General features: G+C 47.9%; 1 protein-coding gene across 3 annotated transcripts in view; it reads left to right on the forward strand.

The window, feature by feature from the left end:
- The window catches only part of DPP6 (dipeptidyl peptidase like 6), an 854635-nt gene that overhangs the window by 245298 nt on the left and 591506 nt on the right, over positions 1-17831 (forward strand). The window lies entirely within an intron of this gene.

The following is a 17831-nucleotide window of genomic DNA, read 5'->3' on the forward strand; positions in this document are numbered from 1 at the left end:
TCACATCCGTGGTGTTTCACGAAGTGCCATAAAACCAGCAATGACCGTGATTATCTCCATAGTCCTACTTAAACATCATCATCGTGTTTGATTTAATATGGTGTTTCACACTGGCCATTACATTTGTTTTCCAGATTCACTGAGGTAAGATTTACATACCCCAAATCCCCCCTTTTAAAGGGTAGAATTCATGGGGCGCCTGGGTGGCTCAGTCGGTTGAGCGTTTGACTTCAGCTCAGGTCATGATCTCATAGTCCGTGGGTATGAGCCCCGCGTCGGGCTCTGTGCTGACGGCTCAGAGCCTGGAGCCTGCTTCGGATTCTGTGTCTCCCTCTCTCTCTGCCCCTCCCCTGCTCATGCTCTGTCTCTCTCTGTCTCAAAAATAAATAAAAACATTAAAAATTTTTTTAAAAATAAAGGGTAGAATTCAGTGGTTTTTAGTACATTCACAGAAGTGTGCAACAATCCCCTTAATCCAGTTTTGGGCTATTTTTATCCCCCGACAAGAAACCGTTAGCAGTCACTTTTCATCTATCCCTCCCCCGGCTCCGCATAACCTCTAGTTATTTTTTGTCTCTATTTTCCTCTTCTGGTCATCGTTTACATGGAATCCTATCACTTGTGTTCTTGGGTAAATGACTTTCTTCACTTAGAATAATGCTTTCGAGATTCATCCATGTGGTAGCACGGATCAGAACTCATTTCTATTTATGGCTGAACAATTCCCTACTGTATGGTCGTAACGGCACATTTTCTTCGTCCATTCGTCATTTGAGGGATGCTTAGTGGGTTCTGTATTTTGTCTGCTATGAATAAGGCTGCTATGAACAGGTCTGAACAAGTCTTTATGAGGACACGACCACTGGATTTTATAATGGACAGTCTGGAGACCCAGCAGTCAAGAAGACTGGTGTGAAATGTAGGCACTGAGCTTGCATTTAAAGAAATGTCTTCTATTAAAGATTCTGTACAGTATCCCATTACTTCTTTGGTGCCTTCTGTCTTCTTGTCCAATTCATTCCTTTATTTGTTCAGCAAGTAAACAATGCCAGTCCTTGGCCAGGCACTTTACTGGGTTCTGGTGACACCTTGACTGGTCATTTTTATGCCTTCAAATTAAATTGGGCATTTTATATCTCAGAGAGAACCTGTTCAATTTTAAAAGTGAACTGTGTTTGAAAATATTGGAGCCTCCTCCTCCAGGCATCAAACACTCATTTAAACTAAGCAATATCAAGATATTTGGCTTTTCTCCAACTCATGGCTCTCTTGTGGTCTTTCTTGGTCAGTTTACTGTGTGTGTGTGTGTGTCTTAAAATGTCTTCTCTCCCAGGCATCCCCAGGGCAACGTATTCTGCAATATTTTAAAGAAGCTTTTCTTCCTAACTGGGATTTGGCCCCTTTCTCCGACTCTTAATTCCAGTTGGAGTCTACAGTCCTATGAAATACCTCCGGCTTGAGACTTTCTTGCGCCCCGGGTTCCGGATTGGTCAGAGGACCTCTGTGTGCAGCCCCTGCTGATGCTGAGGGAGAAGCCCAGGGAGGGTGGGTGTAGATCACTGCCTCCCGACTCAGACCCTTCGCTAGGACTTGCAGTGCGCGTGGGGGCGGAGGGCTGTCTGCAAGGTCCCCTCCGAGGGGCCACCTCTGGGTCTCATCACTGAGGGCCGGGGATGAGCGGGATGGAGAACCAGGAGGGAAGAATGGGGACTCAGGAGCTGGGAGGGAGCGCTCAGGCCTCAGAAGGGGAAAGGAGAAGATATGACAGGACATAGACAAGTGGCAGGGAGATCCGGCACAGCAAGGGACAGGCTGCAGCCGCCGCCGTGCTCTGAAGAACCACTGAGAATGCAGAGCCAGGACACCTGCCCTGAGCTACTGAACCCCAAACCCCGACAGCAGAACGCAGGGAGTGTGTTTCTAGAAAGCCCCACCGGTTGCCAGGGTTGCTCAGAAGCCTCTGCTCTTGAGGATGAAAATGGTTTAGGATGGTGACTCTGTAGGTTCGGCTCCTACCACTTGACGTGACCCCCAGCACCCTCCCCCCCACCTGCTGCCGGAGGTCCGGGGTGAGGCTCCAAGGGGAAAAGAGAATGAGTGTTGTCGGTGGGTGAGCGTACCTGCCTTCACACGGCGCACGGTCTTGCTGGGGGGAGGGACGTGGACCCATCAGAGACAGGGGGCTGTCCCCCGGGCACGTCAGAGGAGAGCATGGACCTCCGGTTCTGCAGGTGATTCCAGAGGAGAGGAAGTCCGGAGACCCGGCGGTCCTCCAGGCCTGCTGCGCGAGGCAGGCCATGAGCTGGCCCTTCCGGAGCGTCCTCTCTGATGAGGACCCTGTGCCCCTCCCTGTTTCTTCTCTGCCCTCCCCTCCGTGTCTACATCATCAATTCGATCACTCGGCAAGCGGATGTATGAGGGGGGAGCCCCATTTCCCGGGCGCTGTGGCAGGTTCAGCACTACTCGATCTCCGCGGTGCTCCCCAAGTCGGATGGAAGCGCTCGTATCACACGCACCGTCGTCCTCCCGGCCGACCTCGCTGTCACAGGTGTCGCAGCCGGGAGCTGCCAGTGCTGGGGGCAGCTCCCCCCAGAGTAGCCTGCATCTCTGCAGGGTGCAGGTGAACGGCAGCCGGGAGCTCCCCAGACCCGCAGAGCCTCACCCTCCTGACTTGGCTCTCCGCTGCTTGTCCGGGGCATCTCTTGGCCGACGCTCCCCCTGGCCCCACAGCGTGTCCAGCCCCTTCTCGGTGCCGCACTCTTCCAACCCGTGTGTTCTCTTCAGTGTTTCTGTCTATGATGTTGGGTGGGGCCAACAGCAGACCCTTCGAGAGAAGAAAGGAATCTATGGGTTGTTACTTGTGCAGAGAAGGAAAGCTGGAAACATTCTACAGGCACACGTTAGCGGCGGTCACTGCGAAGACAGCAAAATGATGTCCAGTCTCCTGCTAAGGACACTCAGCATCACTTCAGCCGATGAGATCTGAGATTCCTTCTGCCTCCTGTCCCCCTGATCAGCGGCACCGCTCAGGTGGGTCTGCTGTGGATTCTGACACGCGGCCCAGAGGGGAGGAACGCTGGGGACCTGGAAGGAGCATCGTTCATCGGAGCTTGTGACTTTTCTCAGGATGCACTCCCGTGGGTCAGCTGGACAGCACACACGTGCAAATGCAGATGGTGAGGGCTGTTTTCTGTTCTCAAGTCCTCACGTTTGCACAAGATAAAATCCGTGTTCCTTTATTGAGTCGTAGGGAGTAAGTTACTCACTTGTTTGTGTCGGAAGGCAGCCTTGCCCATTCCGTGCGAGGCAGCAAGGATCCGCTAAGTATCTTTTCAAAGCCCAGCCCTGTTCTGGACGTTTGGGGCGTAGAAGCCAAGAGGGAGGTATTTTCCATCCAAGAGTTTAAAATTAAATGGCAGGCGTCTGTGTGCTCCTGTGTGGACTTCGGTGAGCGGAATCTCGTCCCGTGCACCCCTGTGTGTCTGCGCACAGGGTGGGCACGTCCTCAGGACAGCCACCGACCGGGAGCCTGCCCTCTGCCCCAGTTTATCTGGGTGTCGGCCCTGCCTTCCCGTCCGATAATTAACAACTGTTGATTGTTCAAGGGGACCGGGTATGGTATGTAAGGCATTGAGGAGAGGGTGGGCAGAGAAATAAAAAGTGAATCTCAAAAAGGAAACCACCCTGTTTCAGAGCGTAGCCACGCGGAGAAACTGTGGGTCCGCGGGTGGCATTTTCTAGTGCCAAACTTGGGCGTGCACACGGGCCCACGGGTGCCTGGTGAGTTCTGAGCAAAGCCACTCGCAGAATGTGTTAAGCTGACGCTCCCCGTGTCTTACCGTGAGCTTACTTGCTGAGGTAATGTATTTTGCCCCAGGCAAATGATCACTCGGAAATGCTTTCATATTTTAAGCCGGATCCCGAGATTGCAGGAGCTAAACTCTGCATCAGCGTTTTGCAGCCTCTAGAAGCAACTGTCCTCCCGAGGGGTCTCAGTCACTCAACACCCGGCGCTTCCCGGGAGGGCTGTCCTGTGTCCTCCACATCCCAGTCAGTGCAGACCCTCTCTGTGCTGTCACCCGCCGAGCATACAGTAGCTGCTTTCAAGGGGCATTGCTCAGGCCCTGCAACGTTGGCTCTTGGGTTGATACAGCGAGAAGAATCCAGAGTTTTCCGTTAATGTGCTGACTGTCATTTTGCTAACCACAGCTTCCTGTGTATAAGCTCAAAGTGAGGCTCAAGCAAAATTAAGCATGTGGCTCAAAAGCCTCGAGCCTGTAACGAGAAGGGTGCAGATTCGTGGCCACATCAGCCCACTTTGACTTTTCGTGAAGCCTGGCAGCCTGCCAGGGCCGCAGGTACCGAGTCCTCCGCACAGATGCTACTGTGCGTCCCCGGGGACACTTGCCCATCTCACACCTGTCGGGCAACTTGCCTCCTGACGCTGCTTTCCGGGCCCCCGTCCAATCTCATTTGTGAGCCCTTATCAGTGAGTAAATCTGTTTCTTTCTATTAGATTCAATTGAGGCAGAGGCAGACGCTCAGACAGATGGGCGGCTGAAGGTAACGCCGGGGAGGGCAGCCTCCGAGGAGGGTGTGGGGCCACTGCGGTGAAAACCTTTGCAGCTCCGGGTCCTGGGACCCTGAGACCATGGCAACCCAGACAGGAGGAGAGAACGGCCCAGAAGGCCTTATTATCCCTGCTCTAGGTGGATACACGGATCAATAAAATAAATGAGCTGTTTTATCTAGGCCAGCCATCTAATCCAGGGACACAGAGACAGACACATAAACACATTGATCACCCGTACGGCCTGCTGGTCTACCCTCCATGGAAAATGGGAAAGAAGGTAAAGAAAATACACTGCCCGTAGTTCTGGGCCACACTTCACCTCCTTTAGCGTGAGGAAGGGCAATACGCACTGTGATCTGCCCTTCGGAGCCCAGGCAGAGGCGGTGATCAAAACCAAGGCTGATGTGTCACCAGCAGACAGCCGGTCTCTAGGCTCAGGGTGAGGTTTAGTTCCTCTGACACAGGTGTTTGATGTGGCCTTTATGCGGGTCTGTAACATCAATAGTCTCTCCCTTTCTCTCTTAAGAGATTTTTTTTAAAGAATAGTGAACACAGAACATTATTTTAGTCTCCGGTGTACAACATAGTGAATCGACAGTTCTGTACATGACGTAATGCTCAGCACAGTGGGTGTGGTCACCGTCTGTCACCACACAACGTTATTGTAATATTATTGACTATATTCCCTATGCTGTCTTCTCACCCCGTGATTTATTTATTTTATAACTGGAGGTTTGTATCTCTTAATCCCCAGGCCTAAGAAGGCCATAATGAGCTGAGCAGAACAAAGCCTGTCCTTACTGAGAGCTTTGTGACAGTTGAGGTCCAAGTAGGGAAGGCTCTGGAACACTTCTAGCCTCACTGTCTACCTTTGTAATCCCCGACGAGTCCTCGCCAAAACCTGTGACATCCGAAAGGCCCCCAGCATTTCTTAGTATTCCCATCCTACTCCGTGTGTGTGTGTGTGTGTGTGTGTGTGTGTGTGTGAAATTGAAACTAAATAGTGTCCCTGATTCCTTAAATTGCAGAGCCTCTAGGATAATAATTTCTGTCTTAAGCATATCCAACACTGGTAAATTATTTCCTGTTTTCCCCTTTAATATGATGGATGAAACAGGAAGAATTCTATTTGCTCATTTCACACAGGCACGCAGTGGGGTGCAGAGGGTTATGTGACCTAGAGAGAACCCAGGGTCAAGTCTCCTTTGTCTTCTGTCTCCCAATAAAAAGGATGCACCTGCCTCTAACTGAACCAGAGTCCAAAATTTGTATTAAAAAATTCTGCCAATTTCTTCATTTATTCTATCAGATATTTAGTAAGCACCAACTGTGCCTGGGCTCTGGAGTACTTGGGGCATAATGCTAGGCAAGAGCAAAGAAACAAATACCTCAACAAGAAAATATCAAGGAGTGACAAGAACCCTGATGACATTTTTTCAAGTGAGATTGGAAATGACATCAAGATAGGACTACATGAGGCAGTGTCATTTCAACAGACTGTCATGTGATGAGGTGACTTAAGAATGGTCCAGATGGGGGTGCCTGGGGGTGCCTCGGTCGGTTAATCATCTGACTTCCACTCAGGTCGCGATTGCATGGTTCATGGGTTTGAGACCCATAAACCCTGCTTGTGATTCTCTCTGTCTCCCTCTCTCTGCCCCTGCCTGGCGCGCTCTCTCTCTCTCTCTCTCTCTCTCTCTCTCTCTCAAAATTAAAAAAAAAAAAATTGCATCACATTGTCAGAAGCTTGGGCGTTGCCATTGGCCACACAGATCTGCACATTGGGATATTTGGTGTCTCCCTTGCACCTGACCTCCCAGCCTCTAGAGGTCCTCGGCCTCAGCTCCGGAAGTTAGGACGGGCTGTGTGATTGGAGACTTCAGCTTAGAGACGTGTGGGCTGCTTTAACGGAAGATGTTATTTCCAAGTGTGTCTTCATCGAGAAATCTATTTTGTTTGTTAAAAATCCATAATCGGAAAAGAACTGTAGCAAAGAGCAGGCTATTTTTGCCTTGAAGAATGCTCGTTAGGGGTAAATGGATTTCCTGGTGGGTTACGTGAGAATGAATCTCAGATCCTAACCACCCTAATTCCTTTCAGGGGAATTTTGGCAAATAGAGTTTGTTTCTTGACCTCATTGGAGCCCCGGTTAATTTATCGCAACCTCTCTCACCAGGATCTGTGTTTGTATAAAAAAGATGATTTCTGACCGTGCAAGCCTGGGTCCAGTGAAAGTCCCCATCGTTGGTTTTAAGGAATGGGGATTCAGAAGAACAAGTAAGACAAGTTCTAAGTGAAATGCAGGCATGGCAGTTTTGTTCCCAGTGGGTCCTGAAGAATCTACGTAAAGGGAAGAGTTCAGAGTTGCAGTGCCTCCAACCTGGGTATTTGGGTCCTGAGAGCCGACCCCAGAGATGGAAGGGGACACTCCTTGTTTCGTGTAAGGATCTTACCCCCACTCACATCCCTACCTCCTTTCCCTCCATTCTTCCCTTCCTGATGCCCCAGCTCTTCCCCTGGCCTCTCTGTACTCACTCTCCCTTCCTCTGCCACCCTCAACCTCTCTCCCCTTCTCATCAGTCTCTCCCACCTCCCTTCCCCACCCCCTTCTGTTGTCCTTGCCACTGACCAGCCCTACGATGAGCTGACAGATGGCCCCTCTAACTTCAGTTTGTCTGTCTGTCTCAGTGAAGGGGGCAGAGACGGGGTCCACATTTTAGTGAATCAGGCTTCCCTGTCCTTGGGGCTCACGCAGGAACGCCACGGGGGTGCAGGCAGCGGGGTGCCTCAGAGGGGCAGGGCTCTGCTACCCGCAGCAGCTGTACACAGTTGTTCTGTGCGCCCTGTGCAAAGCTAAACGCTGAAACTCCTAGGGTAAATCCTTGCCTGTGATGACCTTCTGCTTGCTTCCCCAGAGACACAGGTTGTCCCTTAAGATGTCCAGTTTCCCACACATGCCTCTCCAGCATCCTTCTGGTCATAGATTATTTTAAAAATATATTTATTTCCTTTTTCTATTTCCGGTTTTCCTTGGGGGAGAAAGAATAACATGGTTACGTCCAAAGGACTTGAATCACGCTGTTTTGTTTTGAATGTCAGCCTCACCACCCATTGGCTGCACGACCTTGGACCTATCTCTGCCTTTCTCCAAGTTTTGGCTTCCCCATTGGAGAATTGAAAGGGCCTGTCTGCCAACCGTCCAGGGTTGGGGAGAGTTAAATGAGCTGATTCATCTGTAGTGCGTGCCATGGGTCTGTATTGGGTGAAAATGCTTACAGCATAAAAATTCACCAGCTTTACCATTTTTAAGTGCACGGTTCGGTTTTGTTGACTCTGTCCTCATGGTTGTGTAACATCTCTAGTGAGTGGTGTGCATAAAGGCTTACGTTGGAGATTAGTCTTTGGAGTGGAAACGTGCTAAGAAAGCGTCTCTCATTCCTAGTTGTGAAACCAAGACTAATACATGTTGTTGGTATCTAAGAGTGAGTCTGTCCGTGTTCACAGACTTGACTGGAAATGTCTTGTTTTGTTTACAAATTTCTTTTATCACCCTTTCTTCATTACTGTCAACCTGGCTCTTTGCAGATAAATCAATATCCCTAAGGTTAAACAACTTATTGTAGTATATTTCACCGGGAGGTTTGGATCCCTGTCATAAAGGCAAGTTGTTAATTTCCTGCTTCTCAAGTTCTGTGGATCCCTTCCTCTCCCCTTCCCCCCTCTTCTCCCTTCCCTTTCCCTCCCTTCCCTTCCCCACCCCTCCCTTTCCCTCCCCTCCTTCCCCCTCCCCCTCCCACCATAGTTGTTAACTGTTACAACTTCTACCCAATTTCTTTTGTGTATTTTTTCTCCTCTCTTGTCCCCTCTTCTTTCCTCGAGTCCCTTCTTCACCCCACCGCTTCATGTTTTAATTCAGTGAGGTTGAAACTGGTGGTGATTAGGCCAATTGCTTAGACCTTGATTTTCAGATGAAAAAAAAAAAAAAAAAACAGTGTGGAGCTACGGCAGAGCCAAGGGGAACACACACAGCAGTGGTAGTTGAGGGGTGAAGGGAGCTGGTCTTCGTGGTTAAAGAGTGCTTTTGTAAACCACATCACTACGTCTCTGAGCTTCCTTTTGGCAAGTCCAGCCATGGAAATAAATTATTCAAGAGAGTTTCAGAGGATTCTTGCTGGTTTCCAACCCCTGAAAAGTATAACCAATCCTTATATTTGAGTCATTCATTTGCCTATGGAAAGACTTCTGGATGAATTGATGTTCAATAGGGCAAAACCACATTAGTTTAATCTTTATTTATTTTTAATATCACATAATATGGGGTTATTTCCCAGTTAAAATGTCTTAAATTATTCTTAAACATCGAACACTGTCTTGCACACAAAACATGATGTTACCGATCAGCCCAGTAGGCAGAATTTTGGCTCCTATGACTTCTGCCCCCTGGCTTCACACGTATGTTACAGTCCTTGGAAGAGGCACTTTGCAGGTACAATGAAGGTTACTAACCAGTGGGCCGGAACGTAGGGAGGTTACCTTGGATTATCTGGATGGGCTCAGTGTAATCACAAGAACCCTTGAAAGCAAAAGATGATGATGAGCTTAGAAGCAGATTTTTCCCAGAACTTCCGGAAAGAACCACGGCCCTGCCAACATTGAACCCCACCTTGTCGGACCTGAGAATGCAGCCGCCCTAGCGTAGCTGCACTAGACGGCGGACCCGTGGGGCCGCGTGATGATGAACGAGCGTGCTCTACGCCACTAGCTTTACGGCCGCTCGTTACAGCAGCAGCAGAAAACGCATACATCCAGCATTCACTGGCAGGCCATTAGCTTGCGGTTGAGGCTGTTCCTGTCTTGTAGCGGGACAGGTTTGTGTTGATATCACCACAGATTTTTGCCTCAACTGCTTCCTGCCCGTGGACGGGGGGGCCTTCGGCTCAGGTAAGTGTATATTCTGCGTCCATGGAGCAGGTTGAAGTTAGTTGACGTTTTAGAAACATGCGATGAGATTCCGTCTGAGAAATATCCCCTAGCCAGGTGAACTGAGTCAAAACGCAGGTTCTGGTTCAGGGCTGGTACCCAAGGACTGCCTGGAAACCAGTGGCATTCCCTGAGAAGTCAGTTAAAAGTGCAGGATTCTGCGGAGCGTCCCACAGTTACTGGGTCAGAATCTCTGCGGACAAGGGTGGAGGATGTTTGGTTTTGACGAGCGCTCAGGCAGTTCTTTGCTACCAAGCATTCGGAAGCCAGTGCCGTACCCCAGTGGTTTCTGAGCAGATGCTTGAGATCCAGTGGATCAGGAGATGGATGCAGTGAGACCATCTTTAAAACATACAGAAGCGAATGGAAGAGAAAGCATCAGAATGCCCTGCAAAGTGGTAAAGGTGAGCCTGCTTTGTGTGTGTGTGTGTGTGTGTGTGTGTGTGTGCGCGTGTGTGCACAGTCACCATGTAAAACAGTCCCGTATTTGAGAAATACTGCTTACATCTGGTTCTGTTCCCAGGCCAGCCTTGTCCTCTGCAGTTAACTGGGCCTTGTCTACAAATACGTAATGTCTGCTCACCTGGCCTGCCTGTTAACAGGGCTGCCTTGTGAGGAGCGTTGCAGGTAGGCTGTGTGTGGGGCTTTGACAGCTGCAGTAGAGGTTCTCCATACCCTTCCATTTGGGGATCTGCTAAATATGCTAATGGAAGTCACCTCCTGTGTTCAATGGAGAAGAAAACTTCTTTGAGCATTTTCCAGAGACATATACACACTACATACAGAACACTTGCTCCCTGTCGATGTTTAGAAATGGATGTCTTCTGGGGCGCCTGGGTGGCTCAGTCAGTTAAGCATCTGACTCTTGACTTTGGCTCAGGTCATGATTTTGCGGTCATGAGTTCGAGCCCTGCATCAGACTCTGCAGTGACAGCATGGAGACTGCTTGAGATTCTCTCTCTCCCCACCCCTCTCAAAGTAAATTAAAAAAAAAAAAACCTTAAAAAAAAAAAAGAAATGGATGTCTTCCCTGTGGGATTAAGCTATCAGCTGATACAGAACAAGAATGCTACCCAAGTACAGAACTCTTTTCAAATTTCGCTTTAACGATGAGCCATGATAAAGGAGGTTATATACTGAAAACTTGGGTGATACGCTACCTTCAATACAGGTTGTGGCGGAAGACAGTAAGAAAAGCAGCGATGCCTGCGTAGGTTTGCAGAAAAGGAAGTAGCAGTAAAGTGTGGTAGGAAGGGTGAGACTAAGCCTAGGAAAGGTAACATGGGACCAGAGCTGCAGACTGCCTATAGATGGGCCCAAGGCCCCTTGCCAAGGACCCTGCACTCAAGCAAGCATGGTTTGGACTCACTGGAACACATTATGCTACGATTTTCCCGTGAAAAGTACATACATCTGTTTGCTGATACACTTTTGACAAGAATCGTCTCTCGTACCAACACTTCAGATTGGTTTTGAAGTGAAAAGCCCTCCCCTTACCCAACTTTCTCTGAGAGGCCAGGCAATGGTTGTGATAACAGTGGTCCTCGAGTACTACATATAGTACTCATAGGGCTTGGTATAACAATACAGAAAATCCTATCTTTGCCACTTGGTAGCAGAGCAAATGAGGCTCAGAGGTAAGGCTGGGCACACATATTATCAATTGGCGGAGCTGAGGAGGAAGGACTGAGACCCTGACTGTTGGCCCAGGGCCTCTCCAGGAAACCAAGGTGCCTGTCCCCATGCAGTCCCACCACTTCTACAAACCCCAGGACTTTGAAGAGCACCGAGGGGTAGACTCAACTCGGGCCCGCATCCTGAGAGTAAATTTTAAGTCTTGATGATACTTAATCCCTCCTGAAGGTGGAATTTGCACATTTCTGTTCAATGAGCTTTGAAGAACAAAAGGTCATTGCTAATTTGAAGATAAAACCTTTATATAGACAACATCCTGCAATCACTACAGGGAGGTTAGCATGTGCCATTTGATCAGGAAGCTAAGAAGTCTTTGTTGAGCAAACACTGAAATACCCCCGGCCTCACAGATCACCGTGCCTCTTAGAAAGTGCTTTCATGCTGACCGTCATTATTATTATTATTATTTTTCTTTGGCTTATGTCTTCAGTCCCTGACCACAAAGCCAATAGCCACAGGAAGGCAGGGAAGTACAATAAATGGCCTTTCTCTACCCATCGCTGGCAGAACGTATCCTAGTTTTACTAAGTCATAGACGCTTGCAAAAAGGAACACTTTGGAAAACACTTAACTGTAAGTGAAGTCTCCATTTGGTGTTCTGCAGTAGAGTGAGTAGTAGGCGGGGGAAAAAAGCTCTACTGAATACAGAATGTTAGACACAGATCTCTGTAGGTTTGAAGAAAGTCACCAACTATGGCTTGTCCCTGAAATGTACGGCTAGTATTTATCTAGAATTTCACAATATAAAAAGGTCCCTGCTCATAGATTATTCCTTTCCATTCTGTGACTGCCCCTTTCAGTGTGGCAGAGGTCCCAAATTGGGAGGAAGAGGTCGGAGAACCTTAGAAAGCAGCAAGAGAAGTCGCCGCAGACCAGGAGGAGAAGGGAAGTTAGTTAACATGGCCCTCTGGGAGTAGCGATCTGTGTGCTGCTTCAAGATGGAACCCAAGGCCAGAGACGAGACCCCAAGGGGAAGGGCAGATGATGCCCTGTGGAGGCTGGGTCCTGGCCTTTTTGACCGCCCCCACTCCAGTCCCACCAAAGAGTTCTGTGTGTTAAGCCAGCACGGAAGCATCAGGACTAACCACACCTGAAGGAATGATGCAGAATGAAAGAGACTCCTGTAACCCATGACAAAAGATCAGAAGGCCCCTCCACTGTGCTTTGGCACCTCTGAAACCCACGGGACCTTGGGACGGTCCTGGCCCCCAGTGGCAAGCGAGATTGAGCTGCCTTTTATTCTGCCAGACAGAACATTGAATGCAAATTCTAGTTGCTATAAAGAAAACAAGGAAAGGTGCTCTTTTTGCACACCTGAATTTTTAGGTTACATACAGAACAATGAGTGGACGAAATGGGGGTGCAAGATGGTGGTGTCCTTATGTAAAGCTCGAGTGAATGGAGAGTACAGAGTATGTAAGTGGCCATGGGAGTCAGATCAGAAAGTGTGAGTCCTGAAATGGTGATTTACGTTAGAAGCCATCCTGTGTGTATTGATATTCTGGAGGTAAATTCTTAACCACCTAAACTCCAGCCCTTGTACATGTAAGCGATTCTTATTTCATACGTGTTGTCCCGGAAAGTCAGACGATAGATGAGCTGTAATGATCTATAACCCAGAGGAGGCTGTAAAGCTTTGGTTCATCATGACTTCCCCACTCACCACCACCAGGCCAGCACCCATAATGGTGTCCCTTCCTTTCCCTTAAATCAAAACTTTAGTTTCACTGCAAGGCTTACTTTAAGTTTTAGTCACGCGAGGAGTCGCTAACTTGCTCTGGGAAGGTGGCTTGATTTTCTGTTACTTCCATCTTCTTGAGATATAAAATTTACATTCATGGTTGTTCATTTCCTGTGTCAACTCCCTGTGTCATTAAGTGAAGATAGACTTCCGTTTATTTAAAAATCAATAAACCCATGTTATTTTTGATAAAATTTAAGCTAAAAATGACTTTACAAGTTTCAGTTTGCCAATAATGTTATAAAGATTCGGGATCTTCCAGGAGGATTCTGACTTAAAACATTGAGAAAACCTTTTTATGTAGATACATAAGGAAATGCAAGGTACATCTACAAATATGACGTGTTCACAGAATATTTGAGTTAATGTCAATTCTTCAAAAACTTCAACAGCCCTCTCTTTGACCTCAGATAGTGAAGTCCCTGGCTATCCTAATATTTTAGAAGTGGCCTGGAAGACAAAACTACAAATGACCTGCAAGAAATATGGTCAGCATGGCAGAATCTAATTTTTTAAAAAGCATTGTATAATGAAGTGTCAGAAACCTACATTTTCTTACCCATATTTTTCAGTGATTAAAAGTTTTCTGGTGCTGAGGTTCTCATGGTCTGTTTCCAGGGTGACGAATTCATCATGCCTACCTTTCCAAAATTACATAAATTCAAGATCACATTATTTTTATCTGCCATCAATTAAATATTAATCAACTTTTCTTGGTCCTCTTACTTACAAGACTCTAAAGGGGAAACACTAGGAGCCCTGCCAGCACGGATCTCTTAGCTTGGAATATTTTTTCCACAATACCAATCCCTGTAGCTGTCCGTGTCGTCTCACTTGCGACTTCCCTTAAGTGGCAAGTTGAAAAGACAGAAGGGCATCAGCTTGCTCCGCTTCTGTACCGACAGGATCAATAGGCTTCATACAGATCTGATGCATTTCGATCCCCAGATGCAGGAACACCCCCCTTGAGAGCTGCTTCTGAGAGACTGAATTCCAGGAAACCTTTAAGCTCATGAGATTAGGACCATTTCTTTGTCTCGGCTTTCTATGCAGATAAAATAATGTGCTGTCTTCAGATGGGAAGGGAACGCTCCTGTCCGGACGTGGTGATGTGGCGCGATGCGTGAGGCCCTACGGTAGCTTTCCGCACTGGTCTGCACTGGTGCCAGGCACTTCCTGATGCTGGTTTCAAGTGAGGCATCGCCATGCCGAATGGGAATGGTCTAGATGGCTCTAGCCTTGATTTCAGCCTTTTTTAATGGCTGAATAATATTCCTTTGTGTATATATGTATCACATCTTTATCCATTCATCAGTCGATGGACTCATGGGCTGCTTCTGTAGTTTGACTCTTGTAAACAATGCTACTATAAACACAGGGGTGCATATATCCCTTTGAATTAGTGGGTTTTTTTTTTTTTTTGGTTTTGTGTGTTGGGTTTTTGTTTTGTTTTTTTGGGTAAATATCTAGTAGTGCGACTCCTGGATCATAGGGTGGTTCTATTTTTTTTTTTTTTTTTTTTTTTGCGGGAACCTCCATACGTTTTCCATCGTGGCTACATCAGTTTGCATTCCCACCACCAGTGCAAGAGCACATCCCTGCCAACACTTGTAGTTACTTAGGTTTTTGATTTTACCCATTCTGACAGGTGTGAGGTGGTATCTCATTGTCTTTTTGATTTGCATTTCCCTAATGATGAGTGATGTTGAACATCTTTTTATGTGTCTGTTGGCCCTCTGGATGTCTTCTGCAGAGATATGTCTGTTCGTGTCTTCTCCCCATTTTTAGTTGGATTATTTGTTTCTCGGGTGTTGAGTTGTATCATTTCTTTATATTTTTTGGATACTAACTCTTTATTGGCTATGTCCTTGCAAATATCTTCTCCCATTCAGTAGGTTGCCTTTCAGTTTTGTTGATTATTTCCTTTGCTGTGCAGCAACTTTTTGTTTTGATGTAGCGAACACATATGTCTCTTATGACCTCTATGCTCAGCGACACAGCTGTTGATCTGGGCTGTTGAAGTGTGATCCTGGGTGGGTTCAGGAGCACAGACGAGTGGATCTTCTCGCTGAAAAAATTGCAAAGTACCATCACACATTAGAACCTTTAAAAATGCATTTGGGGCTAAGTATTGATTTTGTCGGGAGAAGACAAACTAAGAAAATAAATTTACAAGTTGTAACAGCCAGGATCCAACTAGGTTATGTGCCAGTAAGAGGCTAAAAGAAAGGGTTATTTCTCACTGATGCCACCAGTCCATCACTGGTCTCCGGGGGGGGTCTGGTCTGCACTCCCTCACCCTGTCACCCTGCCAGAGTGAGAGAGTGAGAGCCTGGAGCATTTGCCACGGCAGTTGGAGGTGCTGATGATGAAGTAAAAGTTGCTTCCTTCCAGAACTCATTGAGCAGAATGTCACATGGCTCCTTCCAGCCACAAGGGACCAGAAATGGCCATATAACATGGGCCCAGAGGTAGTAAGCCAGTAATATTTAGCAACAAGCATTGCTTTCAACAGTGGTGGATAATCATGATTTTCATTGGAAAGGCAAGTCATTAGCCTATTTGTAGAAACGAGGCATCCCTGATGTTCTGTGATTGCAGAGAGGTTTCACACCGTGTCTCCCGATGCACTCTGATTCGGCGTATTTCCGTAAGTATCAACACGGTTCCACTGTCCCGTGAAGAGGAGACCCACATCCAGTCGCTTAGGGACCAAGATGAAAGCTTGGAGTGAGGGATGTGGGGCCCTCGCGTGTCCTTGCAGCCTGGTCCTCACACGGGTTCCCTGTGCTCATCTCTCCCCACGTCTTCCTTTGCTCTCCTGTGCTGTAGAACACGTTCCTTTAATGCAGCGATGCTGGTGTTCCTGGTGGCTGCTCTTTGGGAGTAGAGAGGTGGCTGGCTAAGACGCTAATGTATCAGTTACTGAATTCACTTCCCGAGTACAGACTCTTCCTGCTTGGGTCAGTGTTTTGCCATCTGCCTACTTGAATCCCCGACCTCGAAGCCCTCCTGGCCCTTCCCACTCTTGTCTTCCGTTCCTCCCTTCTTCCTTGCTCCTTTCAGTTGAGTTAAGCTGATTTCCTCAAGCTCCTCGGTTCATTCATTTTACCTCTGCCCATAAACCACCTTTCGTTACTTTCATAATACTACAAATCCTAAGACAAGAGAATCCCGAAAAGGTCAGTGTCCATTCACTGCTTCTGTTTGACCCTCAGTCATTCTCCGGGTTCCAACACAGTCCTAACCAAGTATGACGACAAACAGGAGGTGTGCTGGTGAGTTGAAGTAATTATTTACCTAAGGCTCCTCTTGTAAATGGTGTCTGGGTGGGAATTATCTAGGAGTGTCCAACCCTTCCTGCTCAACCTCTGTCAAGGTAGCATCATCTCAGAGCAATCGCTCTTGCAGGTTGATGGTGGGACACCTGAGTGACCCCCATCAGCCTCGTCGGTGAGAACTGGCAAAGCTCCCCACGATGCACTGGGCACTGCGTCAGGCTCTGAAAAGATGGTGGCCCAGTCTCTGCCCTTGAAAAGCTCTTGGTCTCCATGGTGAGTCGGTCTGTTCATGGGGAGAGCAACAGGTAATGAAATCACGATGACGCTGAACTATAAACGTCACCGCTTCAGAGTTGATGCCTGCCTGGCTCACGCTTTTATACCCAGAACCGGCCATAGTGCCTGGCATAGAGTTGGTGCTCAAAGAATATGTTTAGAAACAACCAATAAACACCAGCGCCGTGACAGCGGGGAACGTGATAAAGTCTGGGTCTGTCCATCTGCACATCACTTTTCTCTGGGAGGCATATTGAGATTATTTCCGGACGCAACTATGAGTGTGCTCCTTGGTATCCTGAACCCTCCTAGCATAAGATTAAGCAGATAATGGCCAAATCTCTGTTTCTCCGAGCCGATGCAGCCAAACCTACAATCAGGATTTACCCTTTATCGGGAATCACGTATAGAAAATCCTGTCCCCCAGTATTCCAGACACACACCTGTCCGTGGTCGGAACCCCAAATAAGAAGCAAGGACCATCTCAGGTCAATGGGGACACCCAGGGTTAAGCTGATCATGTTAAGCTGAGACTAGTGTTAGCATTTATCTTTCTCAGAGCAGACCCTGAGCTTTGATGTAGCCCACATGAAGAAGAGGCAAACAGGGCTGCTTAGAAAACACCCCGTTTTTCACCAGGGAGGCTGCTTTGGAGGCATTCCTAAGTCTTCCCTCTCTGCCCTACATCAGTTTGCAGTGGGGTAAGCCTGATCCTCCGAGGCTGAGGATGTCATGTGCAGCAGCTATTGGTTGCTTTGCGCTGAGTGGCGGACTCTGTGGTTGTTGGAAAGCAGCTCTGAAAGCTAGGGAGTGTCTCAGATTGCAAGGACCCTGGTCAGCGTCGCGGGCAGTACACTGCTTCAGATCCGCCCGTGGGAGTCCCACTGACGTTCTGGAAGCCGCGAAGGGTAGACTTCCGACCTGTCACCGGCGGGGATGAACGCTTCCAGGCTGCCCGGCGTGAACAGATTCAAACAGTTTTGGAGGGTGAGTAAAAGGACACAAATCAACTTACAGGAAAAAAAAAAAAGAATTCAATTTCTTAAAAACCAAACAACACAAAACCTACCTTACTGTGGGAGAGGCGCCGTGAGATAGTTGCGTTATTTTCCAAAACTCCTGGGGAGAGGTTCGACTGTGCATGTCTGATGTCTTGCCAAACGTTTGGGATTTAATTTTAAGTAATCTGTAGCAGATGCAATCAGCAGCCAGTGCAACTCTGGGTGTTTACTCAGAACACGACTTTTCTCGAAAAGGCAGCTTAGCATTTGAGCCACAGTATGAT

This window comes from Panthera tigris, chromosome A2, assembly GCF_018350195.1.
Source record: "Panthera tigris isolate Pti1 chromosome A2, P.tigris_Pti1_mat1.1, whole genome shotgun sequence".
In the NCBI taxonomy this organism is placed as follows: domain Eukaryota; kingdom Metazoa; phylum Chordata; class Mammalia; order Carnivora; family Felidae; genus Panthera; species Panthera tigris.